This window comes from Tamandua tetradactyla, chromosome 2 (genome assembly GCF_023851605.1).
Source record: "Tamandua tetradactyla isolate mTamTet1 chromosome 2, mTamTet1.pri, whole genome shotgun sequence".
Taxonomy (NCBI): domain Eukaryota; kingdom Metazoa; phylum Chordata; class Mammalia; order Pilosa; family Myrmecophagidae; genus Tamandua; species Tamandua tetradactyla.
Window position 1 is genome coordinate 214,401,417 of NC_135328.1, and position 20,237 is coordinate 214,421,653.

Consider the following 20,237-nt stretch of genomic DNA (forward strand, 5'->3'; position numbering starts at 1 on the left):
CACCTCCAATCAATCACCTTATTTAGAACCCTTGGGGACCAGTTGCTCTCAATTCTCTGTAGAAAAAACCCACCACATTATAACATTTATTGACCATTTACTAAAACTGCCAGACACTTCTCAGCACTTTACCTGAATGGATTCATTTTATCCTCACGACAGCCCTATGAGGTAGGTACTATTATTAGTCCCATTTATAAGGAAACTGTTGCTTCCAGAGGTTCAACTTGCCAAAATCACCAGATAGTGAGGGCAGCAGGAGAATTTCAAATCCAGGCTGTCTGGCTTCTGAACACTCACTCACTTTTTCTTTTTGGCCCTAGGAGCAGAATTTTATCACCCTCCTGGGTTCAGAGTCCGCCATCTTCTCAGCCAGCAAGGTCACTCTTATTTTATTTCATTATTTTCCCCCCTTGCTCCCAATACCTACCCCTTTCCCCTCCCCTGTCCTTAAATCTGCACTGTATTCAGCAGAACCGGACATTTACTTATCTGCTATGGTGCCAGAGGCTATTCCAGACCAGAGGTCAACAGACTGTGGCCCGTGGGCCAAATCCGGCCTGTTGGCAGTTTTGGTATGACCTGCAAGCTAAGAATGCTTTTTACATTTTTTAATGGTTGGAGAAAAATTTGGGAAAAGCCATACTTTTGTGGCACATGGAAATTATATGAAATTTAAATTTCAGTGTCTGTAAATCAAGTTTTACGGAAGCCCAGCCGCGCTCCTTCATTTACGTGCTGCCTCTGGTTGCTTTCCCGCTGCATTGGCCGAGCTGGCGGCAGAGACTGTGTGGTACAATCCTGAAAGAGTTACTCTCTGGCCCTTTACAAAAAGAATATTCCTGACCCTATTAGAGATATCGAGGAGTTAAACTAGGGGATTTAAAGAAAAAAAATATTGTGGTAACGTGTACTTATGTAGATCTATATATAAAACACCAAATTTCCCATTTTAACCATTTTTTAGATGTACACATCACATGTCGTACTTGCATTGCCGCCATTCACTATCAAAATTTTTTATCACCCCACACAGAAATTCTGTATCCATTAAGTAATAACTTCTCACTCCCCCCTCCCCCAGCCCCTTACGACCTTTAATCTACTTCCCATCTCTATGAATTTGTTTGGTCTAGATATTTCGTATAAGTGGAATCACACACTATCTGTCCTTTTGTAATCTGGTCTATTTCATGTAACATGATGTCTTCAGGGTTCATCCGTGTTGTCCCATGTATCAGAACCTCATTTCTTTTTATAGCTGAATTATATTCCATGTATGTATATATACCGCATGTTGTTTTTCCATTCACCTCTTGATGGGCATTTGGCTTGCATCCACCTTTTGGCTATTGTGTACAAATTACTGTTTGAGTCCCTGTTTTCAGTTCTTTGGGGTATATGTCTAGAAGTGGAATTGTTGGATCATATGATAACTCTATGCTTAACTTTTTTTATTAATTAAAAAATTTTTTTGAAATACCAAAAAAAACACCAAACACAAACATTCGTAATTTTTTATCATTCTGTTCTACATATATAATCAGTAATTCACAATATCATCACATAGTTGCATATTCATCATCATGATCATTTCTTGGAACATTTGCATCTATTCAGAAAAAGAAATAAAAAGACAGAAAAAAATTCATACATACCATACCCCCCACCCCTCTTCCTCACCAATCACCAGCATTTCACTCTAAATTTATTTTAACATTTGTTCCCCCTATTATTCATCTTTATTCCATATGTTTTACTCGTCTGTTGATAAGGGAGATAAAAGGAGCATCAGACACAAGGTTTTCACAATCACACAGTCATATTGTGAACGCTATATCATTATACAATCATCTTTAAGAAACATGGCTACTGGAACACAGCTCCAAATTTTCAGGCAGTTCCCTCCAGCCTCTCCACTACATCTTGACTAACAAGGTGATATCTATTTAATGTGTAAGAATAAGTTCCAGGATAGCCTCTCGACTCTGTTTGGAATCTCTCAGTCATTAACACTTATTTTGTCTCATTTTGCTCTTCCCCCTTTTGGTCGACAAGGTTTTCTCAATCCCTTGATGCTGAGTCTCAGCTCATTCCAGGATTTCTGTCCCACATTGCCAGGAAGGTCCACATCCCTGGGAGTTATATCCCATGTAGACAGGGGAGGGTGATGAGTTTGCTTGTTCTGTTGGCTGGAGAGAGAGGCCACATCTGAGCAACAAAAGAGGTTCTCTTGGGAGTGACTCTTAGGCCTAATTTTAAATAGGCTTGACCTATCCTTTGCCTATGCTTCACTTTTTGAAGAACCACCAAACTGCCAAGCTATTTTCCACAGTGGCTGCACCATTTTACATTCCCATCAACAATGTAAGAAGGTTCCAGTTTCTCTGCATCTGCGCCAACACTTGCTATTTTCCATTTTTTTTAGCACGAGTAACTCTTCAAATTGAATATAGTTAGATTGAATATAGTTACCTTTTTTAGCCTCATCTCTTACCACTTCTTTTTTTGTTTTTAACTTTTTATTTTGAAATAATTTTACTGCATAAATAAGACAGAGAACTCTAATGTAACCCCATCCAGATACCCCAGTTTATCAACTTTTAACGTTTTGACACATTTGTTTTATCATTCTAGCTATCAAGTTATCTATAATCATCTATCTGCCTATCTTCTAAACATTTGTGAGTAGATTGCATACGTCATGTTCCTTTACTACTGTTTTCAGTTTCCTTGCTGCTAAAACAAATATCGCACAGTGGGGTGGCTTAAACAACAGGAATTTGTTGGCTCATGGTTTTGAGGCTAGAAGTTAAAAATCGAGGTGTGAGCAAGGCGATGCTTTCTTCCTGAAGACTGTGGGTTTCTGGGGCTGGCTGCCAGTGTTTTGGGGAACCCTTGGCTCTTCCTTCCTGCAGCAGTGTGCGTGGTGGCTTCTTCTCCCTACTCTTCTGCATTCCAGAATGCTTCTGACCTCAAGCCTCCAGAAAGGGTATCTCTCTCTGCGACCTTCTCTATAGGGCCATGATTCATTATTCATTCTGGCCACACCTGGGCTGAGGTAATCTCATCAAAAGGTCCTATTTGCAGGAATGAATTAAGATTAAGAACACTTTTTTTTTTTGCTACATAACTCCAAACCACCACACCACTTACCACTTCCATTTGTATCTTCTAAGAACAGTGATATTCACTTATGTAACCACATTAAATGTGATTATCGAGTTCAAGAAATTTAATGTTGATGTAAAGTTTACAGTCCATATTCCTCTTTTTTTTTTTCCAGTTGTCCTAACAATGTCCTTTTAGGCATTTTCTCCTCCATTATTAGATCCAGTCTAGGATCATATGTTGCATTTAGTTGTTATGGTCTCTTATCTCTCTCTCTCTCTCTTTTTAAATTGTGGTGACGTACACAACACAAAATTTTCCATCTCGACTACTCCCAACTGTGCAATTAAGTGGCATTAATCACATTTGCAATGTTGTGTTCCCATCACTACCATCCATTCCCAGAACCTTTGCACCCCTCCAAACAGAGACTTTGCACCCACTATGCGTTCGTGCCCCATTCCCCTTTCCTGTGCTCCTGATATTCTCATTCTGTTTTCTGTCTCTATGAATTTGCATATTCTAGTTATTTCATATAAGTGAACTCATACAATCTCTTCTTTTGTATCTGAATTATTTCACTTATCACGATACCTTCAAGGTTCATCCATGTTGTAGCATGTTTTAGAACTTCATTCTTTTTTATGGCTGAGTAATATTCCAATATATTTATAGACTACATTTTGTTTATCCATTCATTTGCTGATGAACATTTGGCTTGCTTTCATTTTTCGGCTATCGTGAATAATGCTGTTATGAACACTGGTGTGCAAATACCTGTTCTAGTCTCTGCTTGCAATTCTTTTGAATATATAACCTAGGAGTAGGATTGCCAGGTCATATGGTACTTCTACGTATAATTTTTTGAGAAGCCGCCAAACTGTTTTCCACAGTGGCTGCACCATTTTACATCCCCACCAACAGCCCATGAGGGTTTTTATTTCTCCTCCACCAGCGCTTGTTATTTTCCATTTTTTAAAGCCATTCTAGTGGGTATGAGGTAGCATCTCTTGGTTTTGTTCTGCATTTCCCCAATGGCTAATAATTTTGAGCAGTTTTTCATGTGCCCATTGGCCACTTGTGTATCTTCTTTGGAGAAATTTCTATTCAACTCTTTGACCCATTTATTAATTGGATTATTTGTCTTTTTTGTTATTGAGCCATAGGAGCTCTTTATTGTTTTGCATGGGTAGGCACCGGGAATCGAACCCAGGTCTCTGGCATGGCAGGCGAGAACTCTGCCTGCTAAGCCACCATGGCCCACCTGTAGGAGCTCTTTTTATATTCTGGATATTAAATCCTTATCAGATATATAGTTTGCAACTATTTTCTCCCATTCATTGGTTGTTGTGTTAGTTAGATTCAGTTGTCAACTTGGCCAGGTGAGCATACCTAGTCTTGTTGCTGCGGACATAAGCCAACGGTATGTGAACCTCATCTGTTGCCAATTACATCTGCAGTCAGCTAGGAGGCGTGTCTGCTGTAATGAGTGACGTTTGACTTAATTGACTGGTGCTTAAATGAGAGATTGCAATGTAGCACTGCTAAGCAGCTCAGCATTCCTCATCTCAGCACTTGCAGCTCAGCCCAGGCCTTTGGAGATGCAGAAAGAAGTCACCCCGGGGAAAGTTGTTGGAACCCAGGGGCCTGGAGAGAAGACCAGCAGAGACCATCCTGTGCCTTCCACATAAGAAAGAACCTCAGTGGAAAGTTAGCTGCCTTTCCTCTGAAGAACCAACAAACTAAATCCCCCTTTTATTAAAAGCCAATCCGTCTCTGGTGTGTTGCATTCCGGCAGCTAGCAAACTAGAACACTTGTCTTTTTACTTAAAAAAAAATTTTTTGTTGAAATATTTTCACGCACATACATTCCATCTGAAGTATGTAGTCAGTGGCTCACAATGTCATCACATAGTTGTGTATTCATCACCATGATCATTTTTAGAACATTACATCACTCCAGAAAAAGAAATAAAGAGAATAAAGAAAAACCCATGCACCCCATACCCCTTACCCCTTCCTCTCATTAAGCACTAGTATTGCAATCTATCCAATATTTTTTACCCCTTACTTGCCCCTATTATTTATTTATTTATCTTTGGTCTTTATTTTTTTACTCATCTGTCCATACCCTGAATAAAGGGAATGTTAGCTACAAGGTTTTCACAATCACAAGGTCACACTGTAAAAATTATATAGTTATATAATCATCTTGAAAAATCAAAGCTACTTGACTATAGTTCAACAGTTTCAGGTGTTCCCTTCTAGCTATTCTAACACACTAAAAACTGAAAAGGGATATCATGTAATGCATAAGAATAACCTCCAGGATAACCTCTCAACTCTTTTTGAAATCTCTCAGCCACTGAAGAATACGCTTCAACAAGTAGCTACAGAACATAACTCAGAGTTTGTCATAGGCTACCATATCATCATCTCAGATTTTTCCTTCTAGCTGCTCCAGAACACTGGAAGCTAGAAGAAATAAATATTTTTTTTTATCATCACAATCGACTTTTTTTTCTTTTTAGAAAAAAATAAAAAATATACAAAAAAGCAGTACGTCTCAAAGCACAGCACAACAATTAGTTATGGAAAAGATTTCAGAGTTTGGTATGGGTTACAATTCCACAATTTTAGGTTTTACTTCTAGCTGCTCTAAGATACTGGAGACTAAAAGAAATATCAATATAATGATTCAGCAATACTACTCATTTGTTAAACCCTACTTTCTCTGTATAACTCCACCATTATGGAATATGTTTTTCAATTATATAAATAGTATAAACAATTTAACCGGGAAGGGGGTATATAATACATCTTCCAATCTGGAACTTTTAAAAATGAAAGAGGCTGTTAATGGATATGCTGGGACAACTTGGGCTATACCAATCTGTCCCTAAACCTGGGATGTATGGTCATCTAGCTTTAACTCTCCTCATGCCTGAGATCACTGGTCTCATTCACAGTGTTTATAGGGTTTGTCCATGTCATAGATGTATGTCTCGAACAGGGTTCGACAAATTGAGGCTCATGAGCAAAATCTTGGCTGCAGTCAGTTTTTGAATGTTTTGCAGGCTAAGAATGATTTTCATATTTTTAAATGGTTGGAAATAAGTGAAAAGAATATTTTGTGATACATGAAAATTCCATGGAATTCAAATTTCAGTGTCCATAAATCAAGTTTTATTGGTTCACGGTCATGCTCATTTGTTTAAGTATCATCTATGGCTGCTTAGAGAGGAATAATTGCAATAGAGACGGCAAGTCTGGTGAATCCTAAAATTTTACCATTTGGCTCTTACAGAAAAAGTTTGCCACCCCTGGTCTAGATGATTGCTTCTAACTGCTGCAGAATTTTCTATAGTGTGACTCTACCACATTCACTTCCCTGATGGGGGACTCCTGGTTTGTCCCCAGCTTACCCCTTGTAAACCAGAGGGAGAATTTCTCTGGGATATATGATGTGCAAGACAGCTAGCTGGCTCAGGGGTGGATACACACAGCAGACTCAATTTCCCTACCCTCTGTCCAGATGTTCTCCAAACGATCTGTACTATATGATGCTTCATCAAGCAGTGCTGAGGTATCCCCTTCTCTCCATACCATTCATTCATGCATTCATTTTATTCAACAAGTATTAATTGAGCACTGTGATGAGTGGGTTCAAGGGTCAACTTGGCCAAGTGATGGAGCCCAGTTGTCTCATCAGGCAAGCACTGGCCTAACCATTACTGCAAGAATAGTTCATAACTGGTTGATAAGCCAGAGGACTGGTTTACTAAATCTTCAGTCAGTTGACTGCTTCTGTGGCTGGTTACATCTAAGAGCAACTAAGGGTCTGTCTTCCACACTGAGAGAATCCAATCAGCTGGAGTTGATCCAACCAGATGAAGACTTTTTTTTTTCAAGTGTGCTAAAATTTTAATACCAAACAAGCTCTGAAAGACAAACCGATGAGTTTTAGGGATGTTTTATTTAGAAAAACATAGGTACCACTAAAACCACAAGAAATCCTTGGTGTTTACTTTTTCTTTCTTTTAAATGCCACATCAATTAGCTATAAGACAGTTCTAGATAATGAAAGTATTTACACATTGAATACAAAATAAATATAAAATAACTGAAAAACAAATCATTTATCCATTGATTCATTTTGCATTCCACTTGTTCATTTTCTGGTTCAACTTTCTTTGTCTTTTGTATATCCTTTTTTTTCCTTGCTTTCAAATTGACTTTGGGCTCTGGCTTCACCCACTGTATTTCTATGGGTTTTTCCTCAGCTGGTATAGCAAAAACATCTTCAGTGGGGTCATGTGGAAGAATAGTCTTTGGTTCTTTCTTTCTCGGTTTCTGCACATCTTTCCCTTGTTTCTCTTGATATTTTGCAGCTGTGATGGATCTCACTCCACGCCGATGCGTGTTTAGTGACTGGTAATGAGGATTTTCATATAAAGTTGGTCCTCCAAAACTTCCCTGGAATATCTTTATGAGATTTAAGACAATGAGGTCCTATTTCTATCAGAGCAGCATCTTCTATAATCTGAAAGTTCCGAAACCATATTCTATTATCCAAAATGGTGAAAGTAAACACGTGGTCCACAAATGGTTGGGTTTTGGGATGATACCGTGGTGTACAAAAAATCTGAATTAAGGGTTCTTTTAACAAAGAATAATGTGGTAATTCATCAAAAACAGGGTCAAAAGACAAAAGAGGCCGAGAGCCTTTCAAACAGTTTCCAGTCAGCTTTAGTTCAGCTAAGGTATGAATATTTTGAACAAGAAATTTAGCAGATGGCCCATGAGGTGAGTTTGAAAGCCACATATAGAGATCTTGCTTTCTCTGGGCTTCAAAATAAATACATTTATTACAGTTTTTCATTTCACAGACCTCATTAATAACAAATAATTTATCTTTACGATCCATTTTAGTATCTGGTTTAGAATGAGGCATCAGCATTCTTAAGTCTTGCATTCAATGTCTTGTTCTGAAATTTATTCCTCTGAAAGAAAAGATGAGAATCCGTTCCTTATTTTTCCACTTGCTCTTGCAAACAGGACCTAGGATACGGTCTCTCTCTTCATCCTCCACCTCCTCTGCCACATCTGGTAGCTTGGGATCAGCCACCCCACCACGCCATTTTCTCTTGACCACACCATCTTGCCTCCAGATGAAGACTTTTAAGGAAGAGGGGAAAATTTTCACTTCTACAGCCAGCCAGCCTCCCTTGTGGAGTTCATTGACGGCTGTCATTGGACTTGCCAGCCTTGCCGCCTACCTAATGGATTTTGTACTCTCCACAGTAGCGTGAGACATTTTTATAAATCTCATATTTACAGATCTCTCCTGTTGGTTCTGTTTCTCTAAAGAACCCTGACTAACACAACGACTTACTGGTGATACAGCAAAGAAGCAAAGAAAATTTCTTGCCCTCTCAGAGCCTTCGATTGCCAGCACTGTTTGTATTCATGTGGCCTTACGAGACTCAGAGACCGTTCCCCGCACTTTATGGAAATAGCTGTTTGAACCCTCACAATCTTATGACATTGATAATAGTGTCACCATTTTCCAAATGAGCAAACCGGCCCAGAAATGCCAGGGTGGGTTTGAACTCAAGTTCAGACCGATTACCACATCTGGGCTCTTAAACTTGTTGCCTTTCTGCCTCTCAGCACAGCTTTGCCAACACTCCGCCTTTCTCATTTTCACCTTCCTAATGTTTTGCCATTCTGATGAGTGTAAAATCTCATGCTGCCGCTTTAATTTGAATTTCTCTGATCTCTATCGAGTTTGAATATTCCTAGTCTGGGCTCTTCACTCTTTACCTTAAGTTGCTTCTTGAAATCAAGTCGGTATATTTTCTAAACAAGGTGGGAAAAAAAATTTTAGCAAAGACATTTGCAGACGTTAGAAGCCCTCCTCCTTTATTGCAAAGGGAGGCTCATCTTCTAGGAGGGGGACACAGATCTTGCCGTGATGTGCTTAACCCAGACCAACCAGGGTCAAAGTTCGAGCCACTCACCTGCCACATAACCTTGGCACATCACTAACTGCTCTGGGCCTCTATTCCCTCCTCTGGGTAATGGAATGATAATGGTACCTGCCTCCTAGACTTGTGGGAGAGGCAAAGCGCTTGGCACACAGGAGGTTCTCAGGCAACTTCAGCTACCATGATGAGCCACATCAGCACCCAGGAGAAAGTGCTGTCATCTCACAGGGCTCCTTCCCCTTTTGTGTAGGACGCACACCCTTTTGGCAGTCCGGTGAAGCGATGCACTCCTAATCGCAACTATATATATATATATATTTAAATACCAAAAAACACCGAACAAGTGCAAGCATTCCTATTTTGATCATTCCATTCTACATATATAATCAGTAATTCACAATATCATCACATAGTTGCATATTCATCATCATAATCGTTTCTTGGAACATTTGCATCTATTCAGAAAAAGAGATAAAACGAAAACAGAAAAAAAAAATTTATACATACCATACCCCTAACCCCTCCCTTTCATCGATCACTAGCATTTCAAACTAAATTTATTTTAACATTTGTTCCCCCTATTATTTATTTTTATTCCATATGTTCTACTCGTCTGTTGACAAGGTAGATAAAAGGAGCATCAGACACAAGGTTTTCACAGTCACACAGTCGCACTGTGAAAGCTTTATCATTACACAATCATCTTCAAGAAACATGGCTACTTGAACACAGCTCCACATTTTCAGGCAGTTCCCTCCAGCCTCTCCACTACATCTTGACTAACAAGGTATCTACTTGATATGTAAGAATAACCTCCAGGATAACCTCTCGACTCTGTTTGGAATCTCTCAGCCATTGACACTTTGTCTCATGTCACTCTTCCCCCTTTTGGTCGAGAAGTTTTTCTCAATCCCTTGATGCTGAGTCTCAGCTCATTCTGGGATTTCTGTTCCACGTTGCCAAGAAGATCCACACCCCTGGGAGTCATGTCCCACGTAGACAGGGGGAGGGTGGTGAGTTTGCTTGTTGTGTTGGCTGGAGAGAGAGGCCACATCTGAGCAACAAAAGAGGTTCTCTTGGGAGTGACTCTTCTGCCTAATTTTAAGTAGGCTTGACCTATCCTTTGTGGGGTTAAGTTTCATATGAACAAACCCGAGGACTGGGGGCTCAGCCCATAGCTTTGGTTGTCTGCACTGCTTGTAAGAATATCAAGAATTCAACTTGGGGAAGTTGAATTTTCCCCTGTTCTCACCACTCCCCGAAGGGGACTTTGCAAATACTTTTTTATTCACTAGAACAATATTTTAAATGCATATGATTAAATACGTGGGAATACAAAGGAAACTAATTATATCAAAGCATCAAACCACTTTGTGATATAGTAACTCAGGTGTTCTTTACTGGGAATTAAATACCATCAGGGAGATTCACTACCTTAATTTAAAAACAGTGATTAATGTAAAGGATATTTGGAGATCTTTGTCAAATCCATCATGCGATGTGAAAATACCTGTATCTCCTTCTTGGGGCAAAGTCACAATGAAGCTTGTTGCCTACCTTCGTAAGGAAGCAGATGCTAAATTTCAGTTAGAAAGGAGTGAAAAGAAAGATGTAATTTTTCCCCCATCCAAGTTCAAGGAACCCCTGGATTCTATACATGAAAGGGACGGTAGGCCCCAGATGAGAAGCCTGAATCAGAGGCACTCAGTCCTTGATCGTTCTTATTAGTAGAAAAACGGGTTCCCTCCTCATAGCCCTAGGATGGTTCTTGATTTGTTCCAGGAGAAGGAACTTCCTTCCCAGAATGGATTAAATTGCTTCCTCCAATAGAGCAAAGAAGATATTTATCACCACTCACTGACCTCTCATTTCCTGCTCCCCAGACAAAGAAGTGTCTGGTTGCTTTGTGTGTTATGAAACTGACTTAATCAAGTGGACATTCAGCAAGCACGGTGATCCTCCAGCAAAGTGGTGCCCACGTGTCACAGAGATGGACATATTTAAAATGCCTCGGAAGGGTGGGCAATGGTGGCGCAGCGGCAGAGTTCTCACCTTCCGTGCCGGAGACCCGGGCTTGAGTCCCAGGGCCTGCCCATGTGAAATAAATAAATAAAAGGCCTTGGAAGCTTGGCAATGGGCATATATGTGGAAAACCAGAAAGCAGGTCAGTAATATCTGCTTTTGAAAAACCGGCTTGGTGGGTCCAAGAGTCCCCAGTTTAAAGAGGGGCTTTTGCAGTTTCTCATTTGCAAGACAAGAGGGTGTTAATAAAATCAAAGGGTGCAGGGTCCAACCTCCAGGGCTTCCAACCTGTTGAATCAAAGCAACTTTGAAAATGTTATTTTCCTAACAGGAGGGATGAAATTTGAGCACAACTGGAAAGAGCCCAAATGACGCAGGTTTTTGTGAGAGCGCCTACTGCGTATGTTGGGGAATGTGTATTTAGGGGTGGGTGTGATTAAGGGTGGGTGTGTGGGTGTGTGGGTGTGTGTCTGTGTGTGTGTATGGGAAAAATGGGTTTAGACTGTCAAAATACAGTAGGAAACCTTGATGTCAATTCCTGTTGTCTTCTCTTCTTTTTTATTATTTTTATTGACAAGTCAAAACAACATACAAACATTCCATATATGGTGTTCAATCAGTGGCTCACAATATCATCACATAGTAGTGTATTCATCACCATGATCATTTTTTAGAGCATTTGCATCACTCCAGAAAAAACTCATACATACCATACCCTCTCATTGACCACTAGTATTTCCATCTACCCAATGTATTTTAACCTTTGTTCCCCCTATTTTTTTTCTATACCCCTTATCACTCCCTTTCATTGATCTCTAGAAACTTTAAGCAAGAGCTCAGGGATGGTCCTTGCAGGTGGAGTGAGTCACATACCAAGGATGTTTGCACAAGCCTTGGCACTCTTGTGTGAGGCCTCCTGAGGAGAGCCAGGGCTTCCAGGCCCCCTTTCAGCCCTCCTGGAGAGTCCCAGGAAGGTTTAACCAGCTGTGTGTTCTGCTTTTGTTTGCTTCTGCCCCATAAGCTGAGGGTCTCCTCTCCATACACACAACCACACTCCACACTGGGTCCCAGAGTCTACTTCACGTCTTCTCAGGTGATTTGTGATAGACCCAGAGAAAAGTGGGATTAAGGTAAAAGTTGATCAACAGAGGGATAAATGAAAAAGAGAAATAATCTAAAACTAGTGTAGCATTAGAGTAACAATCTAGATAGAATCTGGGGCTGGGTATATGAGTGTTTACTGTAATCTAACTTTACTGAAGGAAAATTTTTAGAATAAACTTTGGGGAAGTGGGGGAAGAGATCCAATCAATAAAGGACGTTGTCCCAAGAGTCTCCAATTTTGATGTAGCTGGGATCATTTTCTTCTAGTTCAATAATAAAAAATAAGTGATTCAAGAATGGTTAGCACAATTAATTGGATTCTAAGAATGGAGTGAAGAAGTGTATTCCTGACCTTTTAATCCTGCCACCATGTTGCTTGCTCTTTGTGGGTGAAGCAAAATGGTGCCCCAGGGGGAACAAGAAATGGACTTGTTCCCCCTGGGGCAGCTCCTGGCACATAGTAGGTGTTCAGTAAGTGTCAGGGCCAAATGACCAGCAATATTGCATACTTTACTGATTTTTGCACTACATGTTTGCTCCTTCCCCTCCTCCCACACTGGAATGTCACCTCCATGAGGACAGGGCCAGGGCTTGTTCACTGCAGTGTCCTTAGCACTACCACAGGGCCTGGCACATAGTAGGTGCTTGATGAACATCTGAGGAGTGAATGAACGCATGTCTACTGTCCTGCACAGAATTAAGTATACTCCCTGCTGCTTCTAGAGACCCCTCGCCCTGTTGCTCCTTTATTTCAACAAACATTATTGAGAGCTACTGTTTGCCAACACTCTGCTGGGAATTTGAAGTTCCTTGACTTTCAATGATGGCAACTCTTTGGAGGGAAAGAGGCTCCCCTCCATAAAAGATGAAACAGAATCGAGATGTGTGTGTTTTTCACTTGGAAGGAGCACTAGCAGCCCATCTGGTCCTAAGTCCTCGCTGTGCCGGTGTGGAAATGAAAGCCCACCCTTCCCAGTGAGTGGCAGGACTGGCCCAGATGAGTCTCCTGACTTCTGATCTGGCTCCCGTTCCACTCTTTTTTTTTTTTTTTTTCTTTTTTTGGCTTTTAAAAAGGGAAATTTAATAAGGTGCTAGTTTCCAGGTCTAAGGCTGTGAAATTGTCTAAATTAAAACAAGTCTATAGAAATGTCCAGTCTAAGGCATCCAGGGAAAGATGGTTCAAGAAGGGTGATGAAGTTCAGGGTCTCTCTCTCAACTGGAAAGGCACGTGGCGAACACAGCTGCGACTCCTAACTTCCTCTGCAGGCCGCTTGCTTCATGAAGCGCCCCCAGAGGCGTTTTCCTTCTTCATCTCCAATGGTCGCTGGCTGGGGGACTCCCTGCTTCTAGTGGCTACATCGTTCTTGTCATTCTCTGCTCTTGAAATCCCTTGCGTTGTGGCACTTGACCATACAATACCTGGAGAGTATCTAAAGAGGAGATACAGGAGCACAGTGATTGCCCTGGGGAGCTTGGAGAAAAGTCACTCAAGCCGAGCCTCGCAGGGAGGGTAAGAATTAGGTAGGGGGAGCGCATGCGCACTCGTGGAAAGGTAGGCTGGGGGAGGGGCGGGAAGAGCCCGGGGACCCGTGGGAATTAGGTGGGGGGGAGCGCATGCGCACGCGTGGAAAGGTAGGCTGGGGGAGGGGCAGGAAGGGCCGGGGCACCCGTGGGGCGATATACCCCGTCCCTAGATGGTATAAATAGACTCTTCCCTGCTTCTGCTCTCACCCCCTCAGGCCCTTTCCGCACAGCAGCCGGGGAGGGGGCTGGGGGTGGGCCCTAAAAAGTCACTGTTGGGGAGGGGAGCCTAAAAAGTCGCTGTTTCCCTCTGTTGGTGATGTTTCCCCTCGGCTGGTTCACTGAGAAATTCTCTGTGGGTTCCCTGGCAGGTTCACCCACCCACGCGCTGTCCCGGCTGCTCTCACTTCCTTTGGACTCTGCCTGGAGAAGGGGGGCACAGTAGGTTTCTGGGAACTCCAGCCAAGAGAGCATGAGTGCTCCTGAGTGAAAGTGGGTTTCCCAGCGTCTGTCCTTTCTTCAGCCCCACACGGCCTCTCCAGTGCTGAGCTTTGCGGCCCCAGAACCCAGCCTGACCCTTGTTTGGCCAATGGGGGGCAATTCACCAAGGGAGGGTGCCACGGGGGTGGGGGGTGGGGAATGGAGAAGAGCTGACACCTACTTGTGCTTTCTGGCACCAGGGTGACTCGGGAGACTGCACTGGAGGGGAAGGTAGGAGGCTGACCTTTCATTTATGCTGTTGGATCTGCTTTGGGATAAATTCTTCCCAGGAGCAGAGAATGCTGCGGAGCCCAAGGCCATGGGGATTCTGGGCAGTGATCTGGTAAGTGGTCTGGTCCACCGAAAAGAGAGAGGAGAGTGGACTGCCAGGGCCCCCCATGCCCCATGGAGCAGAAGCCAAATACTTTCCATGAGAATCCGGAAACCTCAAATCTAGGAGGGAAGAGGGGCTAAATGAGTGAGACTGATGGGTCTGGCTCTTGGAAGACTTACAGAGCCCAAGGACCAAAAGGAGCATTTCTTGTTTCTTTTCTAGGAGTCCTTTAAACAAATCAGGGTTCAAGTTGACCAGGAGATGTTTGATTTCAGGGAGTTTTCAGATGCCAGAGGCCCTGGTCACAAGCTCTTGAACTTGCTAAGGAGAAAAACCTCATTTTCCTTAGCAACAGAAGTGCTGCCTCCCGCCTCCAACCAAGACTCACTTTTAAAGAAATAGTTTGAAAAAGGTCCTGGAAAGGGAAGCCTCCAAGGGCCAACTTGAATGTCAACAATAGCTGGTTGTCTGCTGCCTTCCCTGGGAGGCTTGACTGGGTTCACTGCAGGGCTTTTGTCTGGGGAAAGGGGAAGACAACGGGGCTATGGAGAAGCCAAGTGGGGGCGGGCTGGGGAGCCGCAGGCCTGGGCCCCTTCCCGCTGCTGTGCCGTCCTAGCCCTTCTCCTGGCTGCTCACCGAGGCGTCTCAGCACTGGAGGATGCAGTGTCACATCTGCCCCAAGCCCGGGATGGACGTATTCAGGGTCCGCCACATCTGGGCCACAGAAGTGGGCAGCAAAACCCACACTTGCCTCTTTCTCCTAATTGTCAATTTTCACGGGTGGCCAAAGCTCACCGAGGAGTCTTAGGGCAGGTACTAAAGGAGAGTGTGATCGCGTATCCACCCTCATGCCCCTGGCCTCCTGCAAGGTGGATTTTGTGTGGCTTTACTTAATATAATAGCAGAAGCATGAATTCCCTGGCGGGGATGGAGCTAAACGTGGGACACAACCACTCCTCCTTTCCCCGTTTATTCTTCTGCTTTACTTTTAGTGTCTGATTTACTCACATTCAGAGGACTTGACTGCAAACCCAATGGCTCCAGCCAGGTCTCCGTTTTGCAAATTAATCAAATAATAATAGGGAGACCCCCTGCTGGGACCCGAAGGAAGCCAGCAGCAGGTTTTGCATCTAGAGTTGGAGGACTAGGGCCCAGGCTGGGCCCAGGCTGCCTCCTAGGAGGGGGTCCCCACACTTGTTATGGTTTTTTTGCATGGGCAGGCTCTGGGAATCGAACCTGGGTCTCCGGCATGGCTGGTAAGGACTCTGCCACTGAGCCACCGTTGCACCGCTCCCCATACTTGCTTTTGAATCCAATGAAGGCAGTTAGGCAGCGGGCAACAGCCTCTTTTTGCAGGCTCTGAGGCTGCAGGCTCAGTCCAGGTCCCAGGCAGGGGGAATGGCCTGTCATTTTTTTTTTTGCATGGGCAGGCACCGGGAATCGAACCCGGGTCTCTGGCATGGTAGGAGAGAATTCTGCCATTGAGCCACTGTTGCACCACCCCCGCCTGTCATTTTTTGCCATCCTCCTTGCCGTCCGCCTGCTGGGAAACCATGGGTGTTGACAGCTGACCTGCCTGGGCTCTGCCTCAGGCCCTGGCCCACCCCGGATTTGAAGGGCTTCATGACGATCTGGTCTGTCGATTGCAGCCTTAGATGGAAGCACAGCGTCCTTCTCTACCTCTTTAAATACAGAAAAGCATAGATCTTGATAAAGGTTAATTTTAAAATGAGGGTAGAATCATGACTTTCATATAAATATGAAATGAACATGTGTCAAAGATTTTATTTCACTCTTTAATTAATGAAGGAGCCAGTAATATGTTACAATCAGTTCAAAACAGAATCCAGAGAGCAGACACCTATACAAGTAGTCAGGAATGTGGGAATGAATTTGCTTAATAGATGCAAAATTGGCCAACATCCATAGGTCAAAAACCAGCTGGAACTCCACCAGGCACAATTTGCATTTCTCCAGGCAAGCGTCATTTGCATGGTTACCAGTATACTATAATTGATAGAATTGTAAAATAGCTCCGAGAGAATGAAAGGTGCCGAGAACCCATAGAATCGGGTAACTTGGAAGAAGACAACACCCAGTTTTCCACTGAAGAACCTAGAAAACGTTTTGGTTTCACAATTTTCCCCTTCTAACTCAGACGTACAGTCCAATGAGTTGTTCCCAAGCAGACACACACCGATAACTACCACCAGGAAAAGAAATAGAACCTCATTAGCACCTTAGCAAACCTTCCTGGCCTTTCTCAGTCATTCATTACTCTTGCCTCCCTCCTCCAAGGTCCAAACTGGGGCTAGTTTTGTCTATTTTTTGTCATTCTAATTTTAATGATGGTGAAGCTGAGCTCTGGGAGGAATTCTAGCAAGATGTTCACAAGGTCATATGCTTTTTTTTTTAATTTTTATTATTAAAACCAATCAACATACAACATGAATATTCTTAACATATGAACATTCCATATTTGGTGTGCAATCAGTGGCTCACAATATCATCACATAGTTGTATATTCATCACCATGATCATTTCTCAGAACATTTACATCACTCCAGAAAAAGAAATAAAAATAAAAAAGAAAAAACTCATACGTACCATACCCCTTACCCCTCCCTCTGATTAACCACTAGTATTTCCCTCTACCCAATTTATTTTAACATTTGTTCCCCCTGTTATTTATTTATTTTTAACCCATATGTTTTACTCATCTGTCCATACTGTAGATAAAAGGAGCGTTAGAACAAGATTTTCACAATCACACAGTCACTTTGCAAAAGCTGTATCATTATACAATCATCTTAAAGAAACATGGCTACTGGAACACAGCTCTACAGTTTCAGATGCTTCCCTCTAGCCTCTCTAATATGCCTTAATCTAAAAAGGGGATATCTATATAATACGTAAGAATAACCTCTAGGATTATCTCTCGTGGACTCTTTATTTGAAATCTCTCAGCCCCTGACATTCTATTTTGTCTCATTTCTCTCTTCCCCCTTTCAGTTGAGAAGGTTTTCTCAATCCCCTGATGCTGAGCCCCAGCTTATTCCAAGATTTCTGTCCCACAGGAAGGTCCACATCCCTGGGAGTCATGTCCCATGTAGAGAGGGGGAGGGCAGTGAGTTTGCTTGCCATGTTGGCTGAGAGAGAGAGGCCACATATGAGCAACAAAAGAGGTTCTCTGGGGGTGACTCTTAGGCCTAATTTTAAGTAGGCTTAGCATATCCTTTACAGGGATAAGTTTCATATGAACAAACCCCAAAATTGTAGGTTCAGCCTACTGATTTTGTTGTCCTCACTGCTTTCAAGAATATCAGGCCTTCTCCAAATAGGGAAATTGAGTTTTTCTTGTCTATTCTTTCATTTCCTATGAATGCAATCAAAGAGTATATACCTTTTATGCCTGGCTTCTGTCACTCAGCAAGATGTTTTTGGCTTTTATCCATATTGTTGCAGGTATCAGTAGTTTGTTCCTTTTCTTTGCAGTATAATATTCCATTGAATGAACAGACCACAATGTATCCATTCTACTTTCATGGTCCTTTGGGTAATAGATAGAAATTTTTATTTTTAGGAAGTAAAACACAAATGCCTCTATGAACCATCTTACACATGCTTTTGGTGCACCCAAGCTCGCTTTTCTGGTGGAGTGGAATTCCCGGGTCATAGGGTGGGGTAAGTTCAGTTTTAGTAAGTTCTGCCAAATCATTTTCCCAAAGCTATTGAGCCAGTTAGCACTCCCTCCTGCCCATATCCTGCCATCACTCCCTGTTACTGTCAGTCCTTCTTCCCAGCTGCTGACTCCAGAATTGTTACCTGAGCTCTCCCTTCTTCTCCGGGCCCTTTAGGCTCTTGTCTCTAGTAATTTTTAAATCTACTACTTATATAGTAGTAGATAGTAAATAGTCTACTTATAGCTATAGCCAGGGGGATTCTTTTAAAACAGAGGTGATGTCCTGTCCCTTCCCCGCTCTGAGCGCCCAGTGCTTCCCGTCATTCTTAGAGTAAAATTCCAGTCTGCATTGTGACTCCACGGGTCCCACTTGCCGAGGTCCTACCTGCTGCCCCTGTCCCCTCATTCCCATCGTTTGCCTCCTCCTCACTGTGTTCCAGCCGCACTGGCCTTCTTTTACTTCTTTAAATGCATGAAACTCATTCCCAATTTTAGGACCTTTCATTTGCTGTTCCCTCTGCTGGGAATGCCACTCCCCAGATCTTTGCATGGGACGCCTTGCCATAGCGCCTCAGCCCAACATAAGGAAATTGGATTAAACAGAAATGATTCTTAATGTCTCCAATGAAAAACTTTGCCTCGTTTAGCCTTTGGGCTACCTTATAGTGCTGCAAGTTGCGGAGAACTGATGGCAATGCAAATGATTCTTGTCTATGGACATGCAAATAAATTTTGTTGGGGGAAGTTCAATTGACTTGCCGCCTCCAAGTGTGAATGGAGCCAATTCCGTGTCCATTTGCAAATTCATTTCAACATTCCTGATCTATAAATGTGACTGTTCTTTGATTTCTCCTTTGAACTGGCTGTAACATCTGCCTGGTTCCCTCATTAATAATGACAAATAATATCTTTAACACGGGTTTCTTTGTCTGTCTGTATGAAAGCCATGATGTTAACCTTTTCAGACATTCATCTTCTTATACTGGCCTCCCCATCTGAAATGGGCCCCCTCGACCTCCCCAACCCAGGCGTTCGTGTCACACTGCTTTAGCTTATTTCCTTCCGAGCTTGAGCACCATCTGCAATGAACTTTGTACATGTATTTTTTGCTTACATGGTGGGTCATTGCCTGGCATGGTCACTGCTGATGGACTGAGTGAGTGGAAGTGCCCCGTAGCGGCTGGCCCCACACCTTCCTCTCCCCTCCTGCAGGGCCGTCTGTCTCACCAGCGTCCAACCCTGGGTCCTCTCCTGGACCTGTCCCTTCAAGTCGAATAGGGACAGGCCAAGCCCAGCGCTTGAAGTTTCAACAGGTAAATAAATCATGTTTTTATGGCTTACATCGGGTTTCGGGCATTTCCCTATCGAGCAGGTAGAAAACCTACCTGGCATGTGATGTTTGGGTAACTTTAGAAGTGAGGAAGATTTCAATGAAACCTGGATTTCGGTCTCTCATTCTCCCAGCAAGGAAAGGGGGTTCTGGGGAGGCTGAGTGCTGGAGGCTGCACGGCCGGCTAGTGGGAGGATCAGGGGTAGGCCTGGGTCCTCTGACTCGGAGTTTAGTGCTTGTTTGAATAATAATGAGCAGGACTTCAGGGCTTTGTGTCTATAAACTCATCCTTATAGTAGCATGACTTTTAGAGGGGAAACTGAGGCTCAGAAGCGTGATGACTTGTCTAGGATACCACAGCAATAAGTGGGACTTCATCTCAGCAGTCGTGCTCCAAGTCTCCACGTGTAGCAACCACACAAAATAGAAGACACCGTGGTGTAGTATGTATTTATTGAAGGATTATTCCGGCCCAGGCCCCATGTTAAGGGCTGTATATGCCTCCTCTCATTTCATCTTCTTGATACCCAGTGAGGGAGGTACTATTCTTATACCGAAAGCTTGAGAGTCCCCAAGCCCACCCTTACTTCTGACACCAGTAGCAAGTTTGGAGGTCCCCATGTCCATTCTAAGGTCTGCCAACTCACCAGAAGGACTCACAGA

General features: G+C 43.0%; 1 protein-coding gene and 1 pseudogene across 5 annotated transcripts in view; one reads left to right on the forward strand and one right to left on the reverse strand.

Moving 5' to 3' along the window:
* The window catches only part of CIROZ (ciliated left-right organizer protein containing ZP-N domains), a 66,315-nt gene that overhangs the window by 25,260 nt on the left and 20,818 nt on the right, over nucleotides 1-20,237 (forward strand). For 4 of the 5 annotated variants that reach the window (XR_013171283.1, XM_077151328.1, XM_077151330.1 and 1 more), the window contains exon 2: nucleotides 19,457-19,557. The exons of the other annotated variant lie outside the window; for it this stretch is intronic. The gene's annotated coding sequence lies outside the window, so the exon portion shown is untranslated. The remainder of the gene's footprint in view (nucleotides 1-19,456; nucleotides 19,558-20,237) is intronic. 5 annotated transcript variants of the gene reach the window in all.
* Nucleotides 7,263-8,365, reverse strand: LOC143658663 (ribosome biogenesis protein BRX1 homolog pseudogene; annotated as a pseudogene).